Here is a 12,260-nt window from a genome sequence, read left to right as displayed (position 1 = left end):
ATTAATGGTCATGATCAGGAGACTCTTACTCATTCCACTGAAAATGCTTGGGATGGAGAGAGAAGTCATGTCACTGCAGTGGCAGGGTGTCCCTATGGCTGCCATAACAAAGTGCCACCAACGGGGGACTTCAAACAACACCCATGGATTCCCTTCCAGCGGTGGAGGCCAGGAGTCTGAAACCAAGATGCTGGCAGGGCCATACTCCCTTCCGTGTCTCCACAGGAGAGCCCTTCCCACCTCTTCCAGCTCCTGGAGGCGCCCACATTCCTCGCTTGTGGCTGCACCGCTCCAATCTCTGCCTCTCTCTCCACGTGGCTTCTCCCTTGTCTGCGTGTCTTCTCAGAAGGGCACCAGTTATGGAGGACGAAGGGCCCACCCCGCTCCAGAATGAGCTCATCCTAACTACATCAGCAATGACTCTGTTTCCAAATAAGGTCACATTCTGAGGTCCTGGAGGTTAGGACTTCAATGTGTCTTTTTTGGGGGGTGGGAGGACACACAATTCACCCACGGCAGGACATACCAAGGCTCACCCCTAAATCTGATAGATTATAACTGGGGTTTATGCAGTATTTGGTGGTATTTCAGGATGATGACTAGGAGTTGGGATCCATCTGAAATTGGCATAAACATTCAAGAGGCAAACAAGGAGAAATGAATAGAAATGTCCCTTGCCCCTTGTCCCTCTGGGGGAGCAGGATGAGGAGAGAGATCTGGTCTTTCTTGTGCCCATGAGTCTGGGAGATATTTTTAAAAAGATTTATTTATTTATTTATTTATCTACCTATTTATTTATTTATTTGTTTTCTTTGAGAGAGAGAGAGAGAGCACAGAAGCAGGGGGAGAGGCAGAGGGAGAGGGAGAAGCAGACTCCCCGCTGAGCAGGGAGCCCAACGTCAGACTCCATCCCAGGACCTTGGGATCCTGACCTGAGCTGAAGGCAGACGCTTAACCGACTGAGCCACTCAGGTGTTCCAGTCTGGGAGATTTGATCAGCTTGGGACTAAGTCCCGGCACATTTTTACGTGGTTTTTCTTTTTTTTTTTTTCTGGGAACTAGATACAAGATAGACATGTTGTGCCTCTCCTGCAATACCTGGTTGCTTCTGTCGGAGATGCTCTCCTGGATTCTCAAGCATCTGAAGAGATACAGACAGGACCCAGTCACAAATGGTGATTGCAAGATGGAGGAAGGCTCCTCATGGCTGGGCAAGGACAGTTCGACACAGGGCACCTCTGGCAGTCTTGTGCAGCTGCCCCCACCATCATCACTCCACCGTTTTTTACCGCCTAATGGCAAAACTTCACGCACCTCATCTCAGTGGTGTGGCAGCCAGCCTCCAAGATGGCCCCCAGCAATTCTCACCTCTAGTACTCACACTCTTTGTGGTGCCCTCCCATAGAATTCCCACTGACCTGTGTGACCATCAGGCATTTCGGGAATGATGGTGTGTGATTTCTGAGGCTAGGTCATGCAAGTTCTGGCCTTATTCCCTCTTGGGTCACCACCTCTGGGAGCAGCCAGTCACCATGCTGTGAGGGTGCTCAATCAGCCATGGAGAGCCCAGGAGGGAGAAACTGAGGCCTCCCACCAACAACCAGCACCAACTTACCAGGTGTGCGAGGGAGCCACCTTGGAAGCAGATCCCACCCCGGTCAAGCCTTGGGATGGTGGCCGCTTCCCTTGACATCTTGACTGCAACCATGTGGAAGACCCTAAGCCAGACAGAACCACCCAGCCCAGCTGCTCCTGAATTCCTGACCCACTGGAACTGTGAGATTAAAAAAAAAAAAAATGTTTGTGTTGTTTTAAGCTGCCAAGTTTCAGGGAGTTTTGTTACACGGCAATGGGTAGGTAATATGATGGGTCTTCCACACAACCCTGTAAGGCAGGTAGGACAGAGTTGACAAGGGAGGAAATATCCCTCATGGCTGTAATTGGAACCTGATGTATCTCTTTCCACCTAAGGACTTCAAAGGAGCAGAATCTCTTCACCATCAGGCTGTGAGGTTTAGTTTGCTAGCGCCTGAAGCAACAAGCCAGTTCTCTAAATTCTAGCATGTAACTGGCCAACTGCAACCTCTCAACTAAAGAAGCCTGAGCTTGAGCCTGTCTAGGGAGCTGTGACCCCGCAACCCATTAATGTATTTAGAGGCACATTGTGAGGTTCATGACAAATACGTGTTAATGTCTCCACTGAAGTTCTTCAAGGGAGGACAACAGTCAACTGCAGCAGGAGACTTTTCGGGGAAGACTCATTTGCTGCCTGGCGGGTGGGCAGCATGGATCCCATCACGGGGGTGGGGTGGATCTGCCTCTGGGGTGAGGTGGATTCGAAGCTGGCAGGTAGCTTTGGTTAAAGGCTGACGGACACTGTCTTGAGGTCTTGATGTCCCTCCACACACTATAGATCATACCAGCCACGTGGGGGACAGAAATAGAGGCTTAACTGTGAATTTGTCTTTTAAATAAATGGTCCTTCACATGTGAAAATATATCCCCCATCAGTGAGCTCTGCCCTGTGAGTGCTTTATCTACTGACTTGGTTTCAAAATTGACTAGGCATTAGAATCATTCTGGGAATCTGTCAAAATGCAGCTCTCAAAAGACCACCTCAAGGAGCTCTTAGCTAGGTCCCAACAGATGGTTCTTGTTTTTCTAAACTGCTCCCATGATTTTCATTTGCAAACACACTTGGGAACCAACCTGGGCCCAAGATGGGCTACTTGAGCTATCTACCATTGGGCAGCTTATCTAACCTGGCTAAGCCTTGGTTTCCCATCTGTAAAGAAAGGGTTGTATTCATTTGCGAAGGCTGCCATAATAAAATATCACAACTGGGTGGTTCAAACAATGTAAATTTCTTTGTCCTGGAGGACAGAAGTTCAAGATCAAGGGGTTGGCAGGGTTGGTTTCTTCTGAGGCCTCGCTCCTTGGCTTGTGGACGGCCGCCTTCTCCCTGTGTCCTCACCTGGTCTTCCCTCTGTGCATGTCTATGTCCTAATCTCCTCTTCTCGTAAGGACACTAGTCATATTGGACTGGCGCCCACCCTAATGACCACATTGTAACTTAATTACCCCCTTAAAGACCCTGTCTCCAAATAGAGTCACATCCTGAGGTAGTGGGGGCTTGGACTTCAACATAGGAATTTTGGAAGGGACACAGTTCAGCCCTTGTAATGTGCTCATTGTGAGGATTACATAAGATAAGGCACTTGAAGCCTTGGGGTGCGAGTGGGGGTTTGTATGCAAATCAGAAGACGCAAACTCTTATTTCCTGTTCCCTCCAATTTTGGTGGCACTATGTGGGAAAATTGCCTTTTAAGACGCGAGCGACACACAGGAAAACCGGACTTGTCTTTTAGGCGATAATCCCCTTAAAACATCTGGTCTGCCCCACCCCCACTCTGAGAGCCAGTGCAAATCCAACCGCCATGAAACGGTGGCCCCGAAATCCGAGCAGCTGCAGTGGTGGAGCCTGGTTCCTGGAATCTGAGCTTAACACTTAAGACTTTCTTTTCAAAAGAGCTGGAGGCTCAAACACTTGTTGCCCTTAATCCTTTTTCAGAGGAAGGGGGAGGCACTCTAATGCAGCCACAAAGTCCCCACTGGAGGTTTGCAGAGGGCTCTGGTAGATTTTCACACTCGTCCTCACCTGCCTCCCTGCCTGGCCGGGGACCTGAGGCAAGGTCAGCAACCCCACACATAGGACCCCCTGACGTGGCAAAGAAGAGAGACTGGGACTCCACAGAACCTGTGGGAGCACCCCGCCGTGGGCCCAATTCCTGCCCCTTGGGTCCCACCCACTCTGAGAGGCCACTGCACGTTGAAGTCACCACCCTACACTGTGAGGGAACCTAGGGTTCGCAGTGCTCACTGTTGCAAATGTTAGGCGAAGGGTGGGTCCATTTAGCTCCTCATTACTGATTAGAGTATTAAGCCGGAAGGAGCGGGGGTTCTTGGAGCCCCCAAAGCAGGCAGATGTGAAGCATACAACCACAAAACTCAACCATCTCCAGGGTGGCCTCATCACCTGGGGTGGAAAGAACAGCACCCTCTTGTCCACACCCTATGCTTTGGGGCCTAAAATCTCCTTTCATAGGACGGATAGATGGGGCAGAAACTGGACGTGAGTTTGGAGAGGCGGGCAAGAAACACTCCATCTCTGGGTCTCCAGTCCTTCATCTGGTTGGATCAATTACCTTAATACTCACTCTTTTCCAGCTATCATGTGTTATGGTTCCACAATTCCATCTACACCCAGACTAACCAGACTTGACCCTCTGGTTCAGCCCAGTTAGCAGTCAAGCACTGGGTGTGGAAGGTAACATTCGCTTCTGAAAGGAGAGAGGAGACAGAGAGAGAAAGCAACATGCTGTCCCAGGAAACCAAGCCTGAAGAACCATAACTCTGTCCAGAATTGTGAATATCCATGAGTTGTCTCAAACAACCACTCAGGGGAATAGCCCAGGACTGATCCTTGGGACCCATCCTATGCTATTTGACTCAACAGATTTCAGGTAAGTTCCGAGCATCTATATTTTTCACACACCAAGTAATCTGAAAGCTCACCAAAGTGTGAAAGCTGTTGTTTTACACCATCTGCCGCTGTCCTGACCTCCTGGGTCTTGCGTTGTTCTAGACCTTGAGCACCCTGATCTGAAAAAAGTCATCACCGCCTTTACAAAGTGAACCGGACTAGCCTTTGTCTAGATCCTTCCATTAACAGAACCTCACAAAGGTATAGATTAGGATGATGGCCCAGGGACCCACAGAATCTATATTTCCATAAATGCTCTGAATCCCAGCAGGATCTCTATGTCCCACATGGGGCTTGAACTCACGACCCAGAGACCAAGAGTCGCATGCTCCACCAATCAGCCAGTCAGGTGGCCTGAAGATAAGGACTTTTTATTTAAAGATGATTATCGGGGCGCCTGGGTGGCTCAGTCGTTAAGCGTCTGCCTTCGGCTCAGGTCATGATCCCAGGGTCCTGGGATCGAGTCCCACATCGGGCTCCCTGCTCGGCGGGAAGCCTGCTTCTCCCTCTCCCACTCCCCCTGCTTGTGTTCCTGCTCTCGCTATCTCTCTCTCTGTCGAATAAATAAAAAAAAAAAAAAAATCTTTAAAGATGATTATCATGTCTGAAAAACATGAAGAACAAATTCAATTTCATCAAATGTAACCAGTCAGTGGAACAGAATGTGTGTGTATTTGTGTAGGTGTCTTCAGGATTTCCTTTTATTTTGTGGGGTTCCAGGAACCAAATCTACAAGTTCCAACTGAGCTTTTTCTCTACCATCTAGGGCTAGATGCAAGATCTAGTCTGGTCCCTTGTCCTCAGATAGCGATTGGAAAAAAAAAAAAAAAACAATTCGGAGCAGGAGGGTGCTCAGCCCATTGCTAGGAAGGGCTCTGGACACCTTGCAAGAAGAGGGTGAGATGAACATCGAAGATACCTTTGGAAAGCCGATCTTTGTTCAGAAAGGCTTCCTGGAGAAAGTGAGGCTTAACCTGGGGCTTGAATTTAGGAGGATGCGTGAAGCCCTGTAGGGAAAAGCAAAGGGAAATACTCAACTCATTTGATTTCACAAGCCAATTTCTTTGAGACTTGGAGACCTGCATCAGCTAGAGGTGGGATTCATCTCTCACTCTTCTACTTGTCACACTTGTACTGAAATCTGCATGCTGCTCTGAGATGTTGTGTGTGTTGGTTGGGGGGAGAAGGCATAGAAGAAGGAGACACTCCTTGAGAAGCAAGCACTCAATACGTGTTGAATAAACACAGGCAGAGGGTGGGGCCATGAAGCTAGTGTTATGTGATGAATCTGAACAATTTTCATGTGGTTAACGAAGGAAAGCATGCCCTATTGAGGACAGATCAAGGATGAAGGAAGACAGTAGCATTGAGGGTGGCCCAATCTTTGCCAAGCAGTAACCTGCTGGTCCCTGCAGGTTTTCAAGCGAGTCTCATTCTCCTATGCCCACTCTGTAACTCTGGGCCATTTAGCTCTTCCTTTTATTTCAAAATGGTTTTAGTTTAGTTTTTTAAATCAAAGTTATAACTCATCAGAATTTAGAGAGTCAGATAGGTTTGCAAAGCTCACAATGAACATCAATTCCTCAACTCTCCACTCCCCTCTGCTATTTCCTAATCCCAAGGCAATCACTTGCATTTTAACAGATTCTTCTGATATTTACATCTATGTGTCTGTAGGAACATGGTCTTATTGCTATTTCTTTTTTTAAAAAGATTTTATTTATTTATTTGAGAGAGAGAGAGCAGCAGCAGAGGGAGAGGAAGACGCAGACTTCCCACTGAGCGCAAAGCCTGATGCAGGGCTCAATCCCAGGACCCTGAGATCATGACCTAAGCCAAAATTGGAGGTTTAATTGACTGAGCCACCCAGGTGCTGCTTATTGCTATTTCTTGATGTTTGGTTTTTGGCATGACTATTGACTTCCTCTACAGAAGAAAGGATTTTACTCTTTCATATAACACACAACATGTACACACACGCTCACGTGCACACGTGCGTACACGCATAACATACACACCCGGATGTGTTTCCTCCATTCTCCCTCTACGGTTTCATTGAAATTTTTGAGATTAAGTGGGATGGGAAATATGGGCTTCCAGTTATGGCATGAATAAGTCACAGGAATAAAAGATACTGCATAGAAAGTATAGTCAATGATACTGTAATAGCGCAGTGCACACAGCACAATGTATAGAGATGTTGAATCGTTATGTTGCGCACCTGAAACTAACATAACATTGTGTGTCAATTATACTCAAAAAAAGGAATTTTGGAGATTAATATTAAAGTTGTTACATTATTATAATTCTGTAAATGCTGTGAACAGCTGACTCCTGAATGCTGTGTTTATTTTTCCATCCCTGAACAACTTACGCTCTTGCTAAAGTTAACAATTGCTTCATTTTTTTGTTTGGTTTGTTCTAATAATTTATCCCTCAACTCTGCCCTCTTATCAATGTGTTCACACAGTAATATCATCTTTCCAAAGAAGTGTTTCCAGGACCTTCTGATTGGTTGCCCTCTGTGTCTCCTCTGCAGCTGCTGTATTAGAGGTAACTTCCCCTCTCTTTTGTCCTGGAACCCCTGCTTCCCAGACCTTGCATCTTCCTCTTTTGAAAAATTCTACTCCTTTTTTGATTAAAAAAAAAAAAAAAGCTCCTTACAAAATAGCTCTTTATTAAAAAAGTCTCCTTATAAGGCCCTTGCATATCTGAAAACATACTTATCACACCCTCACATTTGATTAATAGTTTTGTTAGGTGTAGAATGCTACTTTGGGGAATGTTTTTTCTTTAGGATTTTGAAACATTTCCCAATTGTCCTCTCATATTGTTGTTAAAAAGTCCAATGCTGGGGCGCCTAGGTGGCACAGGGGGTTGGGCATCTGACTCTTGATTTTGGCTCAGGTCATGATCTCATGGGTCTTGGGATCGAGTCCCATGTCGGGCTCTGTGCTCAGTGGGAAATCTGCTTGGGATTCTGTCCCTCTCCCTCATCCTCTGCCCCTCCCCCCACTCTCTAGGATGAATAAATAAATCTTAAAAAAAAAGTCCAATGCCATTCTGATTCTTGATCCTTTGTATAAAGCTTTTTTTCTTTTTTTCTCCTTGGAAACACTTAATATCTTCTGTTTACCCCCAGTGTGATGAAATTGCACAATGATGTGTCTTGGCAAATCAATTTTCATCCATGGTGCCGGATATAATTGTGAAATTCAGGAACTTAATATCTGGGAAGTTTTCAAGCATTATTTATTTGGGAGATTTCCTCCCATTGTTCTGGATCTGCTTTCCATATTTGGACTTCAATGTTCTGCTGTGGTCCTATCATTTCATCACTTCTTCTCTCTTATTTTCTCTTTGTGTTTTTGCTGTATATTCTCGGTGATGTCCTTAACTTTTTTTATTTCTGCTCTTCCCAAGCACTTTTGTCTGTTCTCTGAATGTTTTTTTAAGATTTATTTATTTATTTTAAAGATTTTATCTATCGATCAATCTATCTATCTATCTATAGAGAGCATGAGTGCGGGGAGGGGCAGATGGAGAGGGAGAGAGATCCCTGCTGAGCCAGATTCAGGCTCAATCTCACGACCCTGAATTCATGACCTGAGCCAAAGTCAAGAGTCGGATGCTTAACTGAGCCATGCAGGCACCCCTGAGAGAGAGAGAGAGCGCACATGCCGGGGAAAGCTGCAGAGGGAGAGAGAGAATCCCAAGCAGACTCCCGCTGAATGCAGAGCCTGACACAAGGCTCAATCCCAGGACCCCAAGATCATGACCTGAGCTGAAATCAAGAGTCAGACGTTCAACCGACTGAGCCACCCAGGCACTCGTGAATGGTTTTTTTTTTTTTTTAATCAGAATCCTATTCATTTTTTCCAGTTTTATTGAGATAAAATTCACATACATTACTGTATAAGTTTAAGGTGTACAACATAATAGAATCTTATTCTTATTTCATGGGTGCACTATTTTCTCCTTACTCTCTGAGAATATTGATAATCATTCTTAAATATTTTCTTCTCCCTATATAACTTCTATAGCTTCTTTTGTTTCCAAGTTACCTCCCCCTCCTCTCTGGTTCTGCCTTTTCTGTTAGAGGCTGTTGTCAAATATCAACTGGCCCTTAAATGACTCTTCATATTCACAAGTGGGGCACTAAGAGCTGATGGTAAGCTCTGTGCACATGCGTAGGGCTTGGCAACTATGGGCTTCGGTTCAGTGATCTTCCTGGGCCATTTTCCTGGGAAACTTTGCATCTCAGTATCTTGAAGTTTTTTCTTTTGCATTGTTGGATGAGCTGCGGTGAAGCCTCTCCCAGTCTCTCATGTGGAAGCTATAGTCCTTGCTACCATTATTCTGGAAACGAGATCAGGAAAATAGCTGGTGATCTCAACATTCAGAATGTGAACATTTGTCTGACCTGACTACAGAACAGAAGACTGGAGATCGAGCTACTTCTTAAAAGGACTTTTAATCAGTCATTCTGCTAGTAGACCCACCTTTATTCCCACTTCCATAGGTCCCGAATGTCATCTATGCCTGAGCAAGTGGGCTGCTTTTTGCTGTCCTCATTGGGGGCTTATGATTCTGCTTTCTCAGCTCTGTCCCATCAGTTACCAAGCGTACGTTTGCTCTGCAGCTTCCAATCTTTTTGTTACTATCATTGCTTCTGTTTTCTTCATCCTGTAGGTTTTTGTGTCTTCTCCAAAATACCTCCTCTTCTTCTGTTTTACGAAGGTTTCAGGAGGGACTGGCCACTAACCCCTGGGTTCAACTCACCATCTTTGAATAAAGTTCCCCCTCCCCCCCACCCCCACTCAGTGTTCTGGGCTTTAGAACTTTTCTCTTCCTGTCCTCATCACAGTAACAGTCATATACGCAAACCAAAACTAAACTGAAGCCCATTCCAGGATCCTCTGTCGTTTTATTAACTTTGCTTTAACATCTAAAGAAAAATTCGCTTCTGCACTTCACTTCTTTTAGATCACAACACAGCAATGAAGGAAAGAAGAGAGGTAGGACTTATCGTGGTTCTCCCCGCTCCCTGGAAAGCAACAGTAGATAGGCAGGTCCAAGAGCTCCTGAGATGTGGGAGGGATCTCGAGGCACATGCACTGCCCCCTGGTGGGCAAGCTGGTACTGCTTTTAGGGTTCTCCAAGCTTTCCATGATGATGATGTCTGAAGGGAAGTCCAGTTACTATTGCCAAAGGTGAGATGTGAACTCGGACCAGAGGAGAAGAGGTGGATTTGAACTCAGACCAGAGGAGAAGAGGTGGAAAGATGTTCTAAATTTAAAGTTCTTTTTCATTTCATACCAATCAGTACGCCCATGCCCGCACCGTGTATGGCCTCATAACTATCACTGGGGATTCCGCATTACTGAGGGAACAACTAACTATTTCCCCCAACCTCTAGGATGTCATCACCCTGTGCAGAGGGAAAGTACAGGCTTTAAGAAAGAAGACATGTCATTCCACATGAAAGTCACCGCCGGTTATTTCACCCAAGACCTTCTACAGCTGTGCTTTCCGAATACGGTAGCCCCTAGCCAAGTGTGACTGTTCAAATTTCAGTTGATTTAAATTAAAAATTCAGTTTTTCAGTCACTCTAGCCACATTTCAAGTGCTTAACAGCCCCATGTGGCTGTCATAACAGACAGCACAGATAGAGAACATTTTTATCACTGCAGAAAGTTCTATTGGTTAGCTCTGGTCTAGAGCTCCTAATAGTGTCAGGAACTTTCTTTGATTCTTACAGACAGAATTAATCACAGCCTCATCTATGTTCCTACAAGTCTTTGTTCCCTCCCCTGCCACCCCCTTTAACCCAGTCTGGCTTGAAAAGCAGTTAGTTAAATAATAGGCCTGTCTCTCCCACTTGACCATAAGCTCATGAGGGCTGGGACCAAGCTTGTGTCATTTGCCATTATTCCCAGCACCTAGGGCAGAGACTAGCAAGCAGAAGTTCCTGAATAAATGTGAGTTGAATGAATGACTGAACTGTAAACTCCCTCAGGGCAGGAATGAAATGTTCTCATATTTGTATTCCCCATGGTCCCTTGAGCAAAGGGGAAACCTCAGTAAATGTCTGTTGGATGGTTGCATGCTGTCACACCTGCCCCCCTTAGGATGAACCTTAGCATCACTAAGACAAAAAGCCAGATTACTGTGTCCCCCAAGCCCCCAAACTCACCAAGCTCCCCTTCCCCTCTGTCCTCGCACATTATTATCTCCTGGGGCTTTGCTACATCCTACCCCATGTCTCCCTGCTTTGTAGCCCCCACCTTGCCTCCATGAGGCAGGTCTGATCATGCACTGCCCAACCCCACACACACACGCATACACGCACACATGCAAACAAGTATGCACTCTGTGCTTGCCTTCGACATTCTTTCTCCTCCCTCCTCACACCTGGAAGAGTGGTCTCCAGACTGCGGTGTGCGCATCATCAGGAGTTGTCCACTATGATCCTCTGGAGCGCAGAGAAAAAAACGTTTGGACTTCTGGTTTTTTTTAAAATCTCACTATTTAAAATTGCCTTATTCTGCCATATAGTTTAATATGCAAACAATATATTAGTGTAGCAATATATTTTTTAAATAAAATAAATACACATATTTGGAGTACGATCTAATTTATTTTTATCGATAGGAGTGTGTGCAAAAAAAGGCAACTGCCCTACCCTACCTCGTGCCTGTCCATCTCCCTGTCTTGCACCTCAAGGGCCAGCAGGAGCCCCTCCTCCCTGCACGTTCCAGGCTACTCTGGCTGAGCAGATTTTTGGGGAACTGACATAGAGCCCTTACCAACCCCCGATGTCTTCCGTTTTTGAATTCTTATTGTACTTTCCAATAGCACTCTGTACTTGTTCTTGAATTCTTTGGATTGTTTTCAGTAACTAGCTTTGTCTTGCTAACCAAATGGCAAATTACATGAGCATCTTATACTTCTTTTGTATTGGAGATGCTCTTAGAGTGGAAGGGTGGAGAGAATACCCAATCCAGTCCAATCACATGTTATATATAAAGAAACAGAGTCAGGGAGGTAAAGTGACCTGCTCAGGGACACCCGGGTACAGCCTGCCCCAATCATACATGGGGACCATGGATTTGGACAGAGGTAGCTCAACAAATGTGGGAAGAACTATGCGTCCAAGGGTCTCTGCCTCAACCCCATAAAAGTAGCCCAGAACGCCATGTTGTGTGTTTCCTGCCTGCCTTCAGCTTGCCAGGCTAGTGAGGAATAGCACCTCTGTGAGGCTTAAAGAAAGTCTACACACAGAGGAGGTGTCAGCTGCTAACTTGACAAAAGATAAGAGCCAAGGTCATGACCTTCTAATGGCAAACCAGCCTATTAGTTTAGCATTATGTGTGTCCAACGTCAGAGCCAGGCCTGGTGGAGATCTGATTTTTTATTATTCAGGAAGCCCCTTACTTGAAAATGAGAGAAACCTCTAGCAACTGCTGGAAATCCCTTCTTTTAAAATAATAAGAAGAATCTTCACCTAAGAAACTTGGCTCCCTGCTCTTTCACAATTCCGCTGTGCCCTTAAGCTGGCTGAGCAGCAGAGCAGGCAAATGATTCGAACCTGTGGGCTTTAAAAAAAAAAAAAAAAGATGCCAATCAAATGTAAATGATGATCCCATTAAATAATGATTTTCATTCAAACTCAACAAAACAAATTTCTCAGACTTTGTGATTAGCCCTGTGTCC

The sequence above is a fragment of the Leptonychotes weddellii genome, chromosome 1 (assembly GCF_054177405.1).
Source record: "Leptonychotes weddellii isolate Sample4059 chromosome 1, ASM5417740v2, whole genome shotgun sequence".
NCBI classification, from domain to species: domain Eukaryota; kingdom Metazoa; phylum Chordata; class Mammalia; order Carnivora; family Phocidae; genus Leptonychotes; species Leptonychotes weddellii.
This window is presented reverse-complemented; position numbering follows the sequence as displayed.